The sequence below is a fragment of the Mirounga leonina genome, unplaced genomic scaffold (genome assembly GCF_011800145.1).
Source record: "Mirounga leonina isolate KUSES-001 unplaced genomic scaffold, KU_Mleo_1.0 Mir_95, whole genome shotgun sequence".
NCBI classification, from domain to species: Eukaryota; Metazoa; Chordata; class Mammalia; order Carnivora; family Phocidae; genus Mirounga; species Mirounga leonina.
The window spans coordinates 22,159,325-22,173,499 of NW_023270865.1; the positions used below are offsets into that span (position 1 = coordinate 22,159,325).

At 34.5% G+C, this 14,175-nt stretch overlaps 1 non-coding gene and 1 pseudogene across 1 annotated transcript; one reads left to right on the forward strand and one right to left on the reverse strand.

The window, feature by feature from the left end:
- Nucleotides 1-6,882: 6,882 nt before the first annotated feature.
- On the reverse strand, nt 6,883-7,031 carry LOC118006310 (annotated as a pseudogene).
- Nucleotides 7,032-13,860: 6,829 nt separating this feature from the next.
- Nucleotides 13,861-13,935, forward strand: LOC118006322. Its single transcript, XR_004678046.1, has one exon.
- Nucleotides 13,936-14,175: the final 240 nt, after the last annotated feature.

Here is a 14,175-nt window from a genome sequence, read left to right on the forward strand (position 1 = left end):
AATAATACTGTAAGGGACATTTTGATCAGTATTATTAGGTGTAAGTGAAAACAGGAAATACTTGGCAGGGCTGTTCCTGCAGTGATGCACTTTGGGCAGAAGGCTGCAGTATTAGATCATACTGAACATCTCTAGAGATTGTATTAATCTCGGTTGAATTAGCAGCTAGCTGAGCATTTTAATATTCCTACTCTCTTCAGACATCTCGTAGCTGACTTTTTTTCTTTGAATTAGCGATTCTTTTGAGACCAGTATGTTTCAATACGATAAGCAGTGAGAGCAACAGTTTAGGCAGTTCATAGAACAGGAGAGCAAATGCAAAACCATTTGTTCTAATTTTATATCATGCCTATATCAGGGATTGGTAAATCCTCCACACTCAATAGTAAAATTAAAAAATATCTCACATGTACCACTGTGAAATATAAATTACAGAAAGATCAGTTACCTGAAAGGTTAACAGATCTATAAGAAATAATAGTAAACAAACATTTTACATAGTGGTACATGACATATATTAATCAGTAAATCACTTTGAATCTTTAATAAAAGCGTGTAGGAGGTATGATAAAATCTATGCTTAACAATTTGTCACAGAAATCTAGTCACAAATACTGTTACTTTGGATAGCACTGGAGGGAGATTTAAGCCAGAGGAATTAACATAAGGAAGGAATAGCTACAAATGTATACCAAGTGGAGGGCCTTCTAGGCTCTTCAAAACTGGTTTAATGATAGGAGTGTCATGTCCAAAGAAGGAACAGGTTTGCATTAACTTCTGGTTGCTTCCATTCCTCCACCCCAAGTATCCTCTCTGACTCTGGGTCCCAAAACAATTCTGTTATCATATCCAGTTTCACCATTCTGTTGCATGAAGTTGGTGATATGTTTCATGGCAGTGAGTTTTTACAGACTATGACTTAACTGCACTGAGTTTCCCTACTTCACTTGCTTATTGAAATGAAAATCAAGCAGTGAATGAAAGTTTCTAAATGTATTTGAAAATTTGACCACAACCTCCCTCATTTTCCCCTGTGTTAGTCAATACTCAGTTTCAAGTGACAAAACATTAAATTCAAAGTACCTTAGGTGAAAACATAAAATTATTGGTTCAAAAGGGAAAAAAAAAAAAAAAAAGTCAGACCTAAGTAGGACTGGTCCAAATGATTGAAAATGATTATCAGGAATCTCTTTTTGCAACTCCTAATGTCATACTTTGCTTTGAGTTTGCTTAATTGCCAGTCAGTTGCTTTCTAAGTGGAAGCATAGGTGACCACCAGCAGGTTCAGATTTTTATTCTACATAGCTAGTAGAATGAATATTCCTCTTTCTTAATACATTTATTTAAAATCTCAAGAGTGGGGCACCTGGGCGGCTCAGTCTGTTAAGCATTTGTCTTTGGCTCAGGTCATGATCCCAGGGTCCTGAGATCAAGTCCCGAATCAGGCCCCCTGCTCAGCGGGGAGTCTGCTTCTCCCTCTCCTTCTGCTCCTCCCCCTGAGTGCTCTCTCTCTCTCTCAAATAAATAAATAAAATATTTAAAAATAAATAAATGAATAAATATAAATAAATACACAAATAAATAAAATTTCAGGACCATCAAGATGCCTGGGTGACTCCGTTAGTTAAGCATCTGCCTCTTGATTTCAGCTCAGGTCATGATCTCAAGGTCATGGGATAGAGCCCCATGTCAGGCTCTCTCAAATAAATAAATCTTTAAAAAAAATAAAATAAAATAAAATTTCTAGACTGTCTAATAGACCAGCTTGGGACATGGACCCAATTTTAATCAGTTGTTTTTGGAAAGAGGAGGACATGCTCTGAGTAGCTCAATTTGGATTATCCCTGTCCAGAGTTGAGGGATGTCTGGTTTGAAATATCCACACCTCAAGTGAGCAGAAATAATTCCCTGCAGAGAACTTGGTGTATTTTAAATAAAAGAACAAAAATGAGATGCTGGCAAGCATATAGATGATGATCTGAACACACCCTGGTCCAGAGTGCACATTTTATGTCCAAAAATTGAAGTAGTTCATCACTGAAGAAAATAATTGCTTTGTCTGTTCATCATACTTCCCTTTTTCTCTGTGCCTCAGTGTGTGTTTTAGGCATGTCTTTTCCACAAAGCCAATCACATTAATTTAGTGGGTACGGTAATCCTGGTATAATACACTGTCTTAAAATAGGCTAATTAAAACCATTCCAGGGACTCGTTTTGAAAATGAGGAGATAAGCAGCTTAGGAATCAGTCTCTTGAGTGAGAAACCCCTTTTGTTGTTGTTCCTGTCCTAATAGTTTATTATATGCTTATTAAATTGAAACTAAATATATTATAAAACATGTCATGCTCTCTAGAATCCTGTTAAAAGAAGTTCCACTTCTCATGAAGATCTATACTTAAGGTGTCTATTCCTTTGATCTTTCATCAATGCCACGCCATCTTGATTATCATAGATTTATAGCAAGTCTTTTTTTTTTAATAAAGATTTTATTTATTTATTTTCAGAGAGAGAGAGAGAGAGCACAAGCAGGGGGAGCAGCAGGCAGAGGGAGAAGAAGGTTTCTGGCCAAGCAAGGAGCCCCATGCGGGACTTGATCCCAGGACCCAGGGATCAAGACCTGAGCCGAAGGCAGACACACAACTGACTGAGCCACCCAGGCATCCCAGCTTTATAGCTAATCTTGAAACAGAATAGTGTCAGACCTCCAACTTGTTCTCCTTCAATATTATGTTGGCTATTCTGGGTCTTTTGCCTCTTTATATAAATTTTGGAGTCAGTTTGTCTATATCCATAAAACAATTTGCAGGGATTTTCATTGGGATTGCATTGAATATATAGACCAAGTTGGTCTGGAAAGAAGTGACATCTTGAAAGTATTTTGAGTATTTCTATCCATCTTTCTCCATTTATTTAATTCTTTGATTCCATTCCACAGAGTTATGTGGTATCTTGTACATCTTTTGTTAAATTTATCCTTAAGTATTTCATTTTGGGATGCTAATGTAAGTGGTATTATGTTTTTAATTTCAAATTCCTCTTGCTTATTGGTAATATATAGCAAAGGGATTGACTTTTGTACTAAAAACCTTGCTATAATTGCTTATTAGTTCCAGGACATATTTTTTTGGTCTTTTTATTTTTTTCAAATTTTCTACTTAGACAAAGATGACCTCTGCAAGCAAAGACAGTTTTATATCTTCCTTCCCAATCTGTATAACTTTTATTTCCTTTCCCTATAATTGCATTGGTTAGAAGTTCAGTATGATGTTGAAAAGGAGTGGGAGGGGACATCCTTGTATTGTACCAGATTTCATTGGGAAAACTTTGAGTTTCTTACCATTAAGTATGATGTTAACTGTGAATTTTTGCAGATAGTGTTTACCACAGTTAAGAAAGTTTCCCCCAGATGTTTTGTTATTGCTATTATTGTTTGTTTGCTTTTTAATGATGAATGGGTGTTGGATTTTGTCAAATGTTTTTTTCTGCAACTATTGAGATGATCATGCAATTTTTCTTTTTTAGTCTGTAATTCATTTAATGTAATCCATTAATTTATTTCCAAATCTTGTACCAGACTGGCATAACTGGACTAAATCCCACTTAGGTATGGTGTGTAATTCTTTCTATGCATTGTTGTACTCAAATTGCTAATATTTGTGGAGAATTTTGCATGAGGCTCATTGGTCTGCAGGTGTTTTTTTTTTTTTTTTTTTTTTTCTTTTTCTTTTTCTTGTAATATCTTTGTTTGGTGTTGGTGTTAGAGTAATGCTGGCCTCACAGAATGAATTATAAAGTGTTTCCTGTACTTCTATCCTCTTAAAGAAATTGTAGAGGAATTATGTGAGTTATTTTTTTTTAAATTTTATTTATTTCTTTGACAGAGAGAGACACAGCGAGAGAGGGAACACAAGCAGGGGGAGTGGGAGAGGGAGAAGCAGGCTTCCCGCGGAGCAGGGAGCCCGATGTGGGACTCGATCCCAGGACTCTGGGATCATGACCTGAGCCAAAGGCAGACGCTTAACGACTGAGCCACCCAGGCGCCCCCCTCTTATGTGAGTTTTAACAAATTGTATCTTTCAAGGAATTGGTCAATTTCATCTAGATTACCAAATCTGTGGGTATAGAATTGTTCATTGTGTTTATTTATTGTGTTCATTTATTACCCTTTCAGTGTCTATGGTTTCAGCAGTGATCTCTCGTCTTTCATTTCTCATACTAGTAATTCGTGTCCTTTCTCTTTGCTTTTTTAATTAGCTTGGTCAGAGGCTTACTAACTTTATTGATATAAGAAAGAATCAGCTTTTACTTTTTTCAGATTTTCTCTTTTTTTTTTCCTATTTTTGATGTCACTAATTTTTTGCTTTAATTCTTATTATTTTTCTTCTTACTCTGGATTTAATTTGCTCTTCTTTTTCTAGTTTCCTGCAGTGGAAACTTAGATTATTTCAAACTAACTTTTCAAGGCGTAAGGTTAGCTGTCTTCCTAGCATAAATATAGATACATAGGTAGACAAATAAATGGCAGTCTCTAACACAATCCTATTCATTCTCAGGTTCACAATATATGTTACTTTCATCTTTATTTTGTAACTTTGCCATGCAATGCTTATATATTTCACACATTTTTATCCATCAAGCTATGTAAAATAATGTAAATTAATGTTTTAAACTTTTATACAGGTTTCCATGACATTAAGCAAATATAACTAGAACTCGAAAATGATGGGGCACCTGGGTGGCTCAGTCAGTTAAGCGTCTGCCTTCGGCTCAGGTTATGATCCCTGGGTCCTGGGATGGAGCCCCATATCAGGCTCCCTGCTCGGTGGGGAGCCTGCTTCTCCCTCTCCCTCTGCTTCTCTCCCCTACTTGTCTTCTCACTTACTCTGCTCACTCTCTCTCTCTCTCTCTCTCTCAAATAAATAAATAAAAAATCTTTAGAAAAAGAAAAAAAAAGTTTTTGACAGTCTTTTCAATTCTCCTACTATCATTCTGGTATCAAAATAAATAAATATATGGGGAGAACAATAAATGAATTAAAGACTCAAAAATGTAACTCCGTAAGAGAACATAGGCAGGAACTCTGGCTTCAAAACCAAGAACCTACACATCACAAAGTACTTTGCTGTTAAAAAAAATATCCTTTTTTTTCCCCCTAGTATTCTGGAAAGCAGTAAGACAGTCATAAAACCAATTGATTTAACCACATTGGAAGTGGTAGAGATGAATGCAAGGGCTGTTTTGCCAGAATATGCTTTCTTTTCGTTAGTGAGCAGAAAAAGGAGCTAAAGTGGTAGGATGAAGATCAATGTAAGAGAGATCATGTGCTTATACAGGAATGGGTCCAAATCTGATGTACATCAGAATACGTAATGTAGTGTGATCAAATACAATTTATTCTGCTACAGTATGCATAGCTGTCATACAAGTCTTCTCAGATGATGTAGACTTAAAGATAGGAGAATAAGTGGAGGTTACAGTATTCCAAATACAATTTTCACAGAATTTAAATAATTTTTAAGTAAACTAAGAAAAACTGATCAAGAAATGCTTTGTTATAATTAAAGAGAAAGTCTTGAAGATACATAAGAGAGAAATGTCTGCAAAATTCTGAGTCATAGAAACAGAGCAAAAGATGTTATATTTACTCAGATTCCCTTCAAGTATAAAGTCTATTTAGACACAAAGGTTAAGCATTCAATAATTCATGAAATGTAGACTCAGTGATTCCCTAACTGGGGAAGGGGACTATTAGAAAATAAAACACCATCACTAAAAATCTGAATTAAAATAAGGAAAAAATTGAAATCAGTGAAATTATTCTTTATTATTCAGTAATTGTGGGCTTATGTCATTATACATTTGTCAATACCATTGCAAGTAATTAACCCAAATGTGGACTTTTGTTAGCAATGATGTACGATACTGGCTCTTAATTGTAAAGAAGATACCACATTAATGCAAAATGCTAATGTTAGGAGAAATTGGGGTAGAGGGAGCAGGTGAGGGGGCACATGGGAATTCTCTCTACTTTTTTAAAAAAGATTTTATTTATGTATTTGAGAGAGAGAAATAGAGAGCTAGAGTAAGCAGGGGAAGGAGCGGAGGGAGAAGGGCAAGCAGACTCCATGCTGAGCGTGGAGCCAGATGCAGGGTTCCATCTAATGACCCGGAGACCATGACCTGAGCTGAAATCAAGAGTCCAATGCTTAACCAGCTGAACCACCCAGGTACCCCTTCTCTGTATTTTTCCCTCAATTTTTCCGTAAACCTAAAATTTCCCCCAAAATAATGTCCATTAATCAAAAACCAAACCAAACAAAATAAAAACAATGAGTTATCAATATATGTCTATTATAACAAGTAAGAAAAAGCTAACCATATTAAATGTTGATGGACTCTCACTCACTGGTGGTAGAAATGAGAAATGGCACAGCCTCTCTGAAAGATAGTTTGGCAGTTTGTTTCAAAGCGTAACAAAATTTTATCATAAGATACAGCAATTATGAAACTAGGTATTTACTCAATGTTGAAAACTTTTCAACTCATAGTTGAAAATTATGTACACATAAAAACCTGCACACAAATATTTATAGACACTTTATTCATAATTGCCTGAAATGGAAACAACTGAGACATTTTTCAAAAAGCATATGGATAAACAAATTACAGTAGACATGCATATTAGCATATTATTTAATGATAGAAAAATAATCCATTAAGCCAAGGAAAATCATGGAGAATCTTAAGCACATATTGAAAAATGAAAAAAAAAAGTCATATTGAAAGGACTATACTGTATAATTTCAATTATATGCTATTCTGGAAAAAAGCAAAACTATAGAGTTAGCGAAAAAATCAGTGATTGTGCCAGGGATTTGGGGTTATGGTAGTAAGGCCTAAAAAGTGAAGCACAGGTGTTTTTTGTTTTGATTTGTTTTTGTTTGTTCCTTTTTTATGTTTAGTTTTCAATTAGCAACAATCGCACCTCGGATAAACCTCATTGGCTACGATACTGCCACTGCACAAAGCTCTTTTTTATTTTTATTTTTATTTTATTTTTTTAAAGATTTTATTTATTTATTTGAGACAGAGAGAATGAGAAAGAGAGCACATGAGAGGGGGGAGGGTCAGAGGGAGAAGCAGGCTCCCCGCCGAGCAGGGAGCCCGATGCGGGACTCGATCCCGGGACTCCAGGATCATGACCTGAGCCGAAGGCAGTCGCTTAACCAACTGAGCCACCCAGGCGCCCCTCTTTTTTATTTTTAGATGGCAAAACTATTCTGTATGATATCGTAGTGGTGGATAGATATTATATGTTTATCAAATCAATATAACATTACAATTTTACATTTAGAAAATACAACCCTAATACAGGCAAATTTAAAAATATATTCACAATGCCAACATGGACTGCAGTCTGTAACATGAGAATCTAAGTGTATTATAAATACATGAAACAATTACACTAGAAGTGCTGTGGACAAAAGTTGTTAAATTTTAGACACCATAGGAGTCTACAAGAATAAAAACAAAAAGGAACTGCACCAAAAAAACTGTGCTTTCATTGATAACATTGTTTCGCACTAGAGTATGTGATAACTATCGACACTTTGCTAAACATGTATACTGGAATCGAATGCTTAATAAAAGGGCAACAGAATGTGGAAGCCAAGTTCATCACTGTTGGAATGAGAATTTGTAGATAAGCAATGGAGGAAGGTAGAATGATTCCCATGGTCATAGTTAAAGTTGGAGACATCAGGAAAAATGCAAGATTAGAGTAAAATAAACACACGTTTACATATAGAAATATTTATAATAGTGTGTGTGTGTGTGTGTGTGTGTATACACACGCATATATTTCTTTATCCTGCCAACTGAAGGGGCTTAAAAGAAATGACATTCTAGTGGCAAGGAGCATATTTAGTACCCAGGTCTTGGTTTCTAATACCATATGCAATAAAAGGAATTAGATCTTTGTGGAGAATTAACTGATTCTAGGACGTAAGCAATAAAGATACAAGATGAACCTGGAGTAAAGAGGGAAGAAAGCAATGTGAAGAAACAGTTGCAGAGGAGAATGTGATGAGATCAGAGGTAGAAGTTGGAGAAATATTGTAGAAATATTTCTACAAGCCAAATAATGCCAAGGAATACTGGCAACCATCAGAAACTATGAGAGAAACATGGAAGGGATTCTCCTTCAGATCTTCAAGTAGGAACTCTACTGACGCCTTGATTTCAGACTCCCAGCCTCCAGAACTGTGAGAGAATGAATTCCAGTTGCTTTAGTTACCAGTTTGTGGTATTGTTATGACAGTCCTAGGAAACCAATCCAGATTTTGTTTCCAGGAAGTAGGGTGCTGCTGTCACAAATACTTAAATTATTGAAGGGGTTTTGGAAAAAAAACAAAAAACAAAAAGCAAAAAAACCTAGATATCCGTGAAGAGAAGGTTGGTTAGAAATACGAATTTTCAAGGCAATTATGGTGTGTGTGCCGAGGGAAATGAGTAATATGGTAGAGAAAGCTTCTGTTTTTTACGTATGAACAAAATGTTCATAAAATATGTTAAAGGTGTCTCTGGTGTAGCCTCCGACGGAAATGAGGAGCATGTTACGGGAAGGGTGAACCCTGGAAAGGTGACCTTTGTTTTTAAATGGCAGAGAACTTGACTGAATTATGTTCTACTGTTTGGTGGGAAGTAAAACTTGTAAGCAATGAATTTGCGTATTGAGTTGAGAAGGTTTCCAAAGAGAGTATAGAAGGTGTGTTCTGGTTTTCCCTTGATGCTTACAGTAAATGTGAGAGGAAAGAGATTCAATGAGGAAGGAATTGGTAAACAAAATGGAACCAACACTTGGTGATTTGCAAAGTTCTCAGCCTATCTACATAGTTGCAAAAGATAAGAAAGCGTGCTTTGTAGAGGGAACATTAAATGTGTTGCTGGAAAACCATTTGCTAAGTTTACAGAAGAGATTAGGCATGTGATTTATAGATCCAGTCTGTATCTCAGCAGAAGCCAGAAATCGAGATCGGGTTATCCAAAAAGTATCTGTAGGGAACTCTGTGTCTAATGGCATGTAAATTGTATGAAAGACCAACAAGGATGATGAATTTTACACCAGCAGAAACACTGTCAGCCAGCACTGACAAGGACAGAAATGAGATAAAAGAAAATGACTCTGAGGGTAGAATGAAGGAAACGGAGGCCAGAGAAGGCAATGCTATTGGTCTAGTTAGTGTCTGGGCTGCCCAGTGGGGCCTCCCCAAGCCAAGAGAGCAGGGTCACCAGTCTGGTGCATCCAGAGGATAGAGTAGAGGGCCATGGAGAATTACTCTCAGGTTTTAGAATCTATGAAATTTGCCCTACTGAGTTTCAGATTTGTTGGGACCCAAGACCTTTTTAATTTTTTTTTTTTATTTGAGTATATTTGACACACAATGTTACATTAGTTTCCAGTATATAATATGGTTAATTCAACTTCTCTATATGTCATGCTATGCTCCCCACATGTGTAGCTACCATTCAACACTATCACAATATCATTGACTATATTCCCTGTGCTCTGCCTTTTACTCCCATAGTTTATTTATTCCATAACTGGAAGCCTGTATCTCTAACTCCCCTTCACTGATTTTTCCCGTCCTCCCACTCCCTCCCCTCTGGCAACATCAGTTTGTTCTCTATATTTATAACTCTAGTTCTGATTTTTGTTTGTTTGTTTATTCATTTGTATTTTAGATTCCACCTATAAATGAAATTACATAGTATTTGCCAAGACTTCTTTTAAGCTTTTAATTTCTCCTTCTTGAAATGATAATGTCTACCTTACATACCACACTATGAATCTTTTTTTTAAAACTTGAGTCTTACAAATAATATTATGTCAGTATAATGGGTCAAAATTAGAATCAGAAAGCAGAAGGAAAATTTAAAAATTCATAAATATGTAAAAATTTAGATTACATTGCTAAGTAACTGATAGATAAAAAAAGAAATCACAAGATAAATTATAAATAGCTTTAATATAACTGAAAATGAAAATAAAACATCAAATCTTCTAGGATGCAACTAAAGCAGTACACAGAAGAAAATTTACAACTGCAATATGTTGTTAAAAAACAAAGCTCTCAAATCAGTAACCTAACCTTCCAACCTTAAGAAATTAAAAAGATCATTAGAGCAAACTAAACCCAAAAATTTACCAGTATTTTATAGACAGGGCAACCAGACATTAAAAATAAAGATATCCAGATTGAAAGGAAGAAGTAAAATGATCCTTATTTTCAAATGGCATGTCCTTATAAATAAAAAAACCCTAACGGATTCATTTATTAAAAAAAAAAAAAAATATTAAAACCAGTAAACAAGTTCAACAAGATTCATTTAAAATAATCATTTGCATTTTAATATACTCCCAATAAAAAATTCAACTATAAAATTAAGTAAAAAATTCCATACAATAGGATCAAAAATAATAAAATACTTAGGAAAATTTTCAACAAAAGTAATGCTAGACTTGTATAGTGAAAACTGTAAAACATTGTGAAAGGAATTAAAGAAGATCTAAATAAATGGGAAAACATATGTTCATCGATCAAAAGACTTTATTATTTAGATGCCTCCCTTTCCCTAACTGATGTACAGATTTAAGACTAGTCCTTATCAAAATCCCTGCTGGATTTGTTGCAGAAACTGTTAAAAGTGATCCTAAATTTTGCATGTAAATGAAAGGAACCCAGTGTGGTCCAAACAATCCTAAAATAGAAGAAATATTTGGAGGACCCACATGTCCTGACTTCAACATTTACTACAAAGCTATAGTAATTAAACCAGTGTGGTATTGACATATGGTGGACACATCGATCAGTGAAATAGAATTGGGAGTTCAAACACAAACCCTTACATGTATGGTCAGTTGATTGCAAGCAAAGGTACAAGATCATTTAATGAGAAAATAATAGCTTTTTCTACAAATATTACTGGAAAAACTGGATATCCATATGCAAAATAATGAAATCAGACTCTTTCCACAATTCATACACAAAAAAACTCAAAAGGATTACAGAAGTAAATGTGAGTACTGAAATCATAAAACTCGTAGGAAAAAACAAAGAAATAAGCCTTTATCTGGTTAAATAAGGTTTTCTCATATTTAACACCAAAAAAAGTACAACTGACAAAATTAACAAAAAGTGGCCTCCATGAAAATCCAAAACTTTTGTGTTGCACACAATATCATCTCAGAAGGGAAAAGACATCCCCCAGAAGGGATGAAAATATATGCAATGACTTCTGAAATTTATATTCTGGAGTTTTATATTTACATTTATCAGAATATATAATTATTAAACTCAATAATAAAAAAATCACCTCATTTAAAAAGTGGGCAGAGAATCTATACAGACATGTCTCCACTGAAGATATACAAATGATCAATAAGCATATGTAAAGATGTTCAACATCAAGTCATTAAGGAAATACAAATGAAGCTATGAGATGCCACTTCATATCCAATAGGATGATTATACTTCCAAGGACACAACAACAAATGTTGATAAGGCTGTAAAGAATTTGAATGGTCATACTTTTCTTGTGATAATGCAAAATGGTGTACTTTGGAAAACTATTTGATATTTCCTCCTAATTTAAGCATTGTATTAACATACGATGAAGTTTTTCCACTTCTAGTTATATACCTAAGAGAAATAAAAACATATATCCACGAAAAAAGTTGCACACAAATGTTTATAACAGCACTATTCATTTTAGCTGAAATATGGGGGTAAATCTTGAATGTATATCAACTGATAAATGAATAGATATAATGTGGTTTTTACATCCAATGTAATATTTATCCATACAATGTGATTGAAATATTGATGCATACTGAAGACTACTTATTGTATGATTCCATTCATATGAAATGTTCAGAACAGGGCAAATCTATAGAGACAGAAAGATCCCTTGGATCTGGAGGAATGTGGGATAAACAGCAATGACTGCTGATGGACATGGGGTTTCTTCTTAGAGTGATAAAAATGTTTTAAATTTAAATTGTGTTGATCGCTTCACAACTCTGTATATATTTAGAAAAACATGCTGAATTATACATTTTAAATGGGTATATTTCGTGACATTTAAATTATATCTCTCTAAATATGTTAAATAATTCAAGTGAGGGGCGCCTGGGTGGCTCAGTCGTTAAGGGTCTGCCTTTGGCTCAGATCATGGTCCCAGGGTCCTGGGATCCAGCCCCACATCGGGCTGCCTGCTCGGCGAGAAGCCTGCTTCTCCCCCCACTCCCCCTGCTTGTGTTCCCTCTCTCACTGTGTCTTTCTCTGTCAAATAAATAAATAAAATCTTTAAAAAAAAAATAAATTGAATTTGTTGTATTGATTTTTTAAATTAAATTATTTTATCAATTTCTCTATGGAGTATTCATCCTTTCTGTTAGATTTGAGTTTTGATTATTTTTCTACCTGTTTACATACCAATTTCAATTTGATTTGCATATTCATTAAAATCAGATCATTTGTGAAATAATTTACTGGAAAATATTTGATGAATCCCAGAAAGGACAACTGGAAACTGTGAAATCTTAGTGGTTATGGCAGTTATGCTTAGATTATATGAATACTGCTGTTCTAAAAATTCATTATAAATCATACCAAAGATCATATACAGGGAAAGAAAAGTCAGCAAACATTTCTCTTTTGAGATGAATATTTTTGTATCTCTTTATCAGGGAGGTACAATTGAAAGAAAGACTTTGATAAACACATTAGTTCCTACTAGTGTATTTTCAATTCACAGTTATTTATTTATGCATCTATGTTGTCGTACAGGAAACCACAAACATCTGCAGCAGGGTAAGTATATCATGAGCTTTAGAGAAAGGCAGATCTGGAGTGAAATACAACCTTTGCCACTTACAAGATTGTGCAAGCTATTTAACCAATGAATCTCAGCGTCCTCATTTGTTAAATGGGTAAAAGAGTGCATACAGGGCAAAATCAAACCAAATCCAGGCGCATAGATTCAGAGGGCAGATTGGTGGTTGCCAGAGGGAAGGGAGCTTGGGGGACAAAATAGACGAAGAGGATCAAAGTACAAACTTCAGTTATAAAAAAAAGTCATGGAATGTAATGTACAGCATGGAAAATATAGTCAATAGCATTGTATTGACTTTTTATGGTGACAGATGGTAGCTAGGTTTTCTGTGGTGATTATTTCACAATGTACACAAATAGTGAATCACTATGTTGTACACCTGAAACTAATAGAATATTGTATGTCAATTATGCCTCAATTAAAATGTGTGAATAAAGGAAAAAATAAGAGTGTATACACTGCAATATTGTGAGGATGAAAGTAAATGGCAAGTACTTAGACAATCTCCCCACAACAGATCTTTGGCATTTAATGAAGGTTGAACTTTGCAAATGTGGGTGTGGTTGTGTACGAATGTTCATATATCCATATATAAAGTACCGATATATTTTACTGTATTTTCAATTTAAATTTCTTAAGATATCTAATTGCCTAAAAATGTATTGAAAATTTAGATATTATTCTGAAATTTGTTTAATTCTTGAAGTTTAGATACTAATGACTATATTTTCATAACTTACTGTCTGAGTTTTGTTATTCTTGTTTTTGATGATTAAGGTAAGTCTTTGGTTTATTCAAAGTATAAATGATAGAGAATTTATCACCATTTTATACTCATCAAATAACTATGACTTTATTTATTTTTACCATCAGAATTTAGTTGAGGATAAAATAGTTTATATCTATTTTAAATGGTTAACTATTTAATGCCTACTGTGATTTAAAACTGAGTAAAATTTTATGTGACTGTTCCTGGTATTGATTGCATTTGTTAGTTGCACAGTGCAACCATAGGCGGTCACACACATCAAAACATATGGGGAAAAAAAAAAAAGAAAACTGAGTAAAATTTTGCTTACTGACAAAGATTTATAATATTACACTTATCGTGTTAATTAGTTAAATAATTTTAGTTGATATCTGAAACTTTAAGAATTTTGAAGCCTAAAAAATTCATCATCAATTGTTGATTAAGAATCATTTTACCGGGAAGCCTGGGTGTCTCAGTTGGTTGGGCAACTGCCTTCGGCTCAGGTCATGATCCTGGAGTCCCGGGA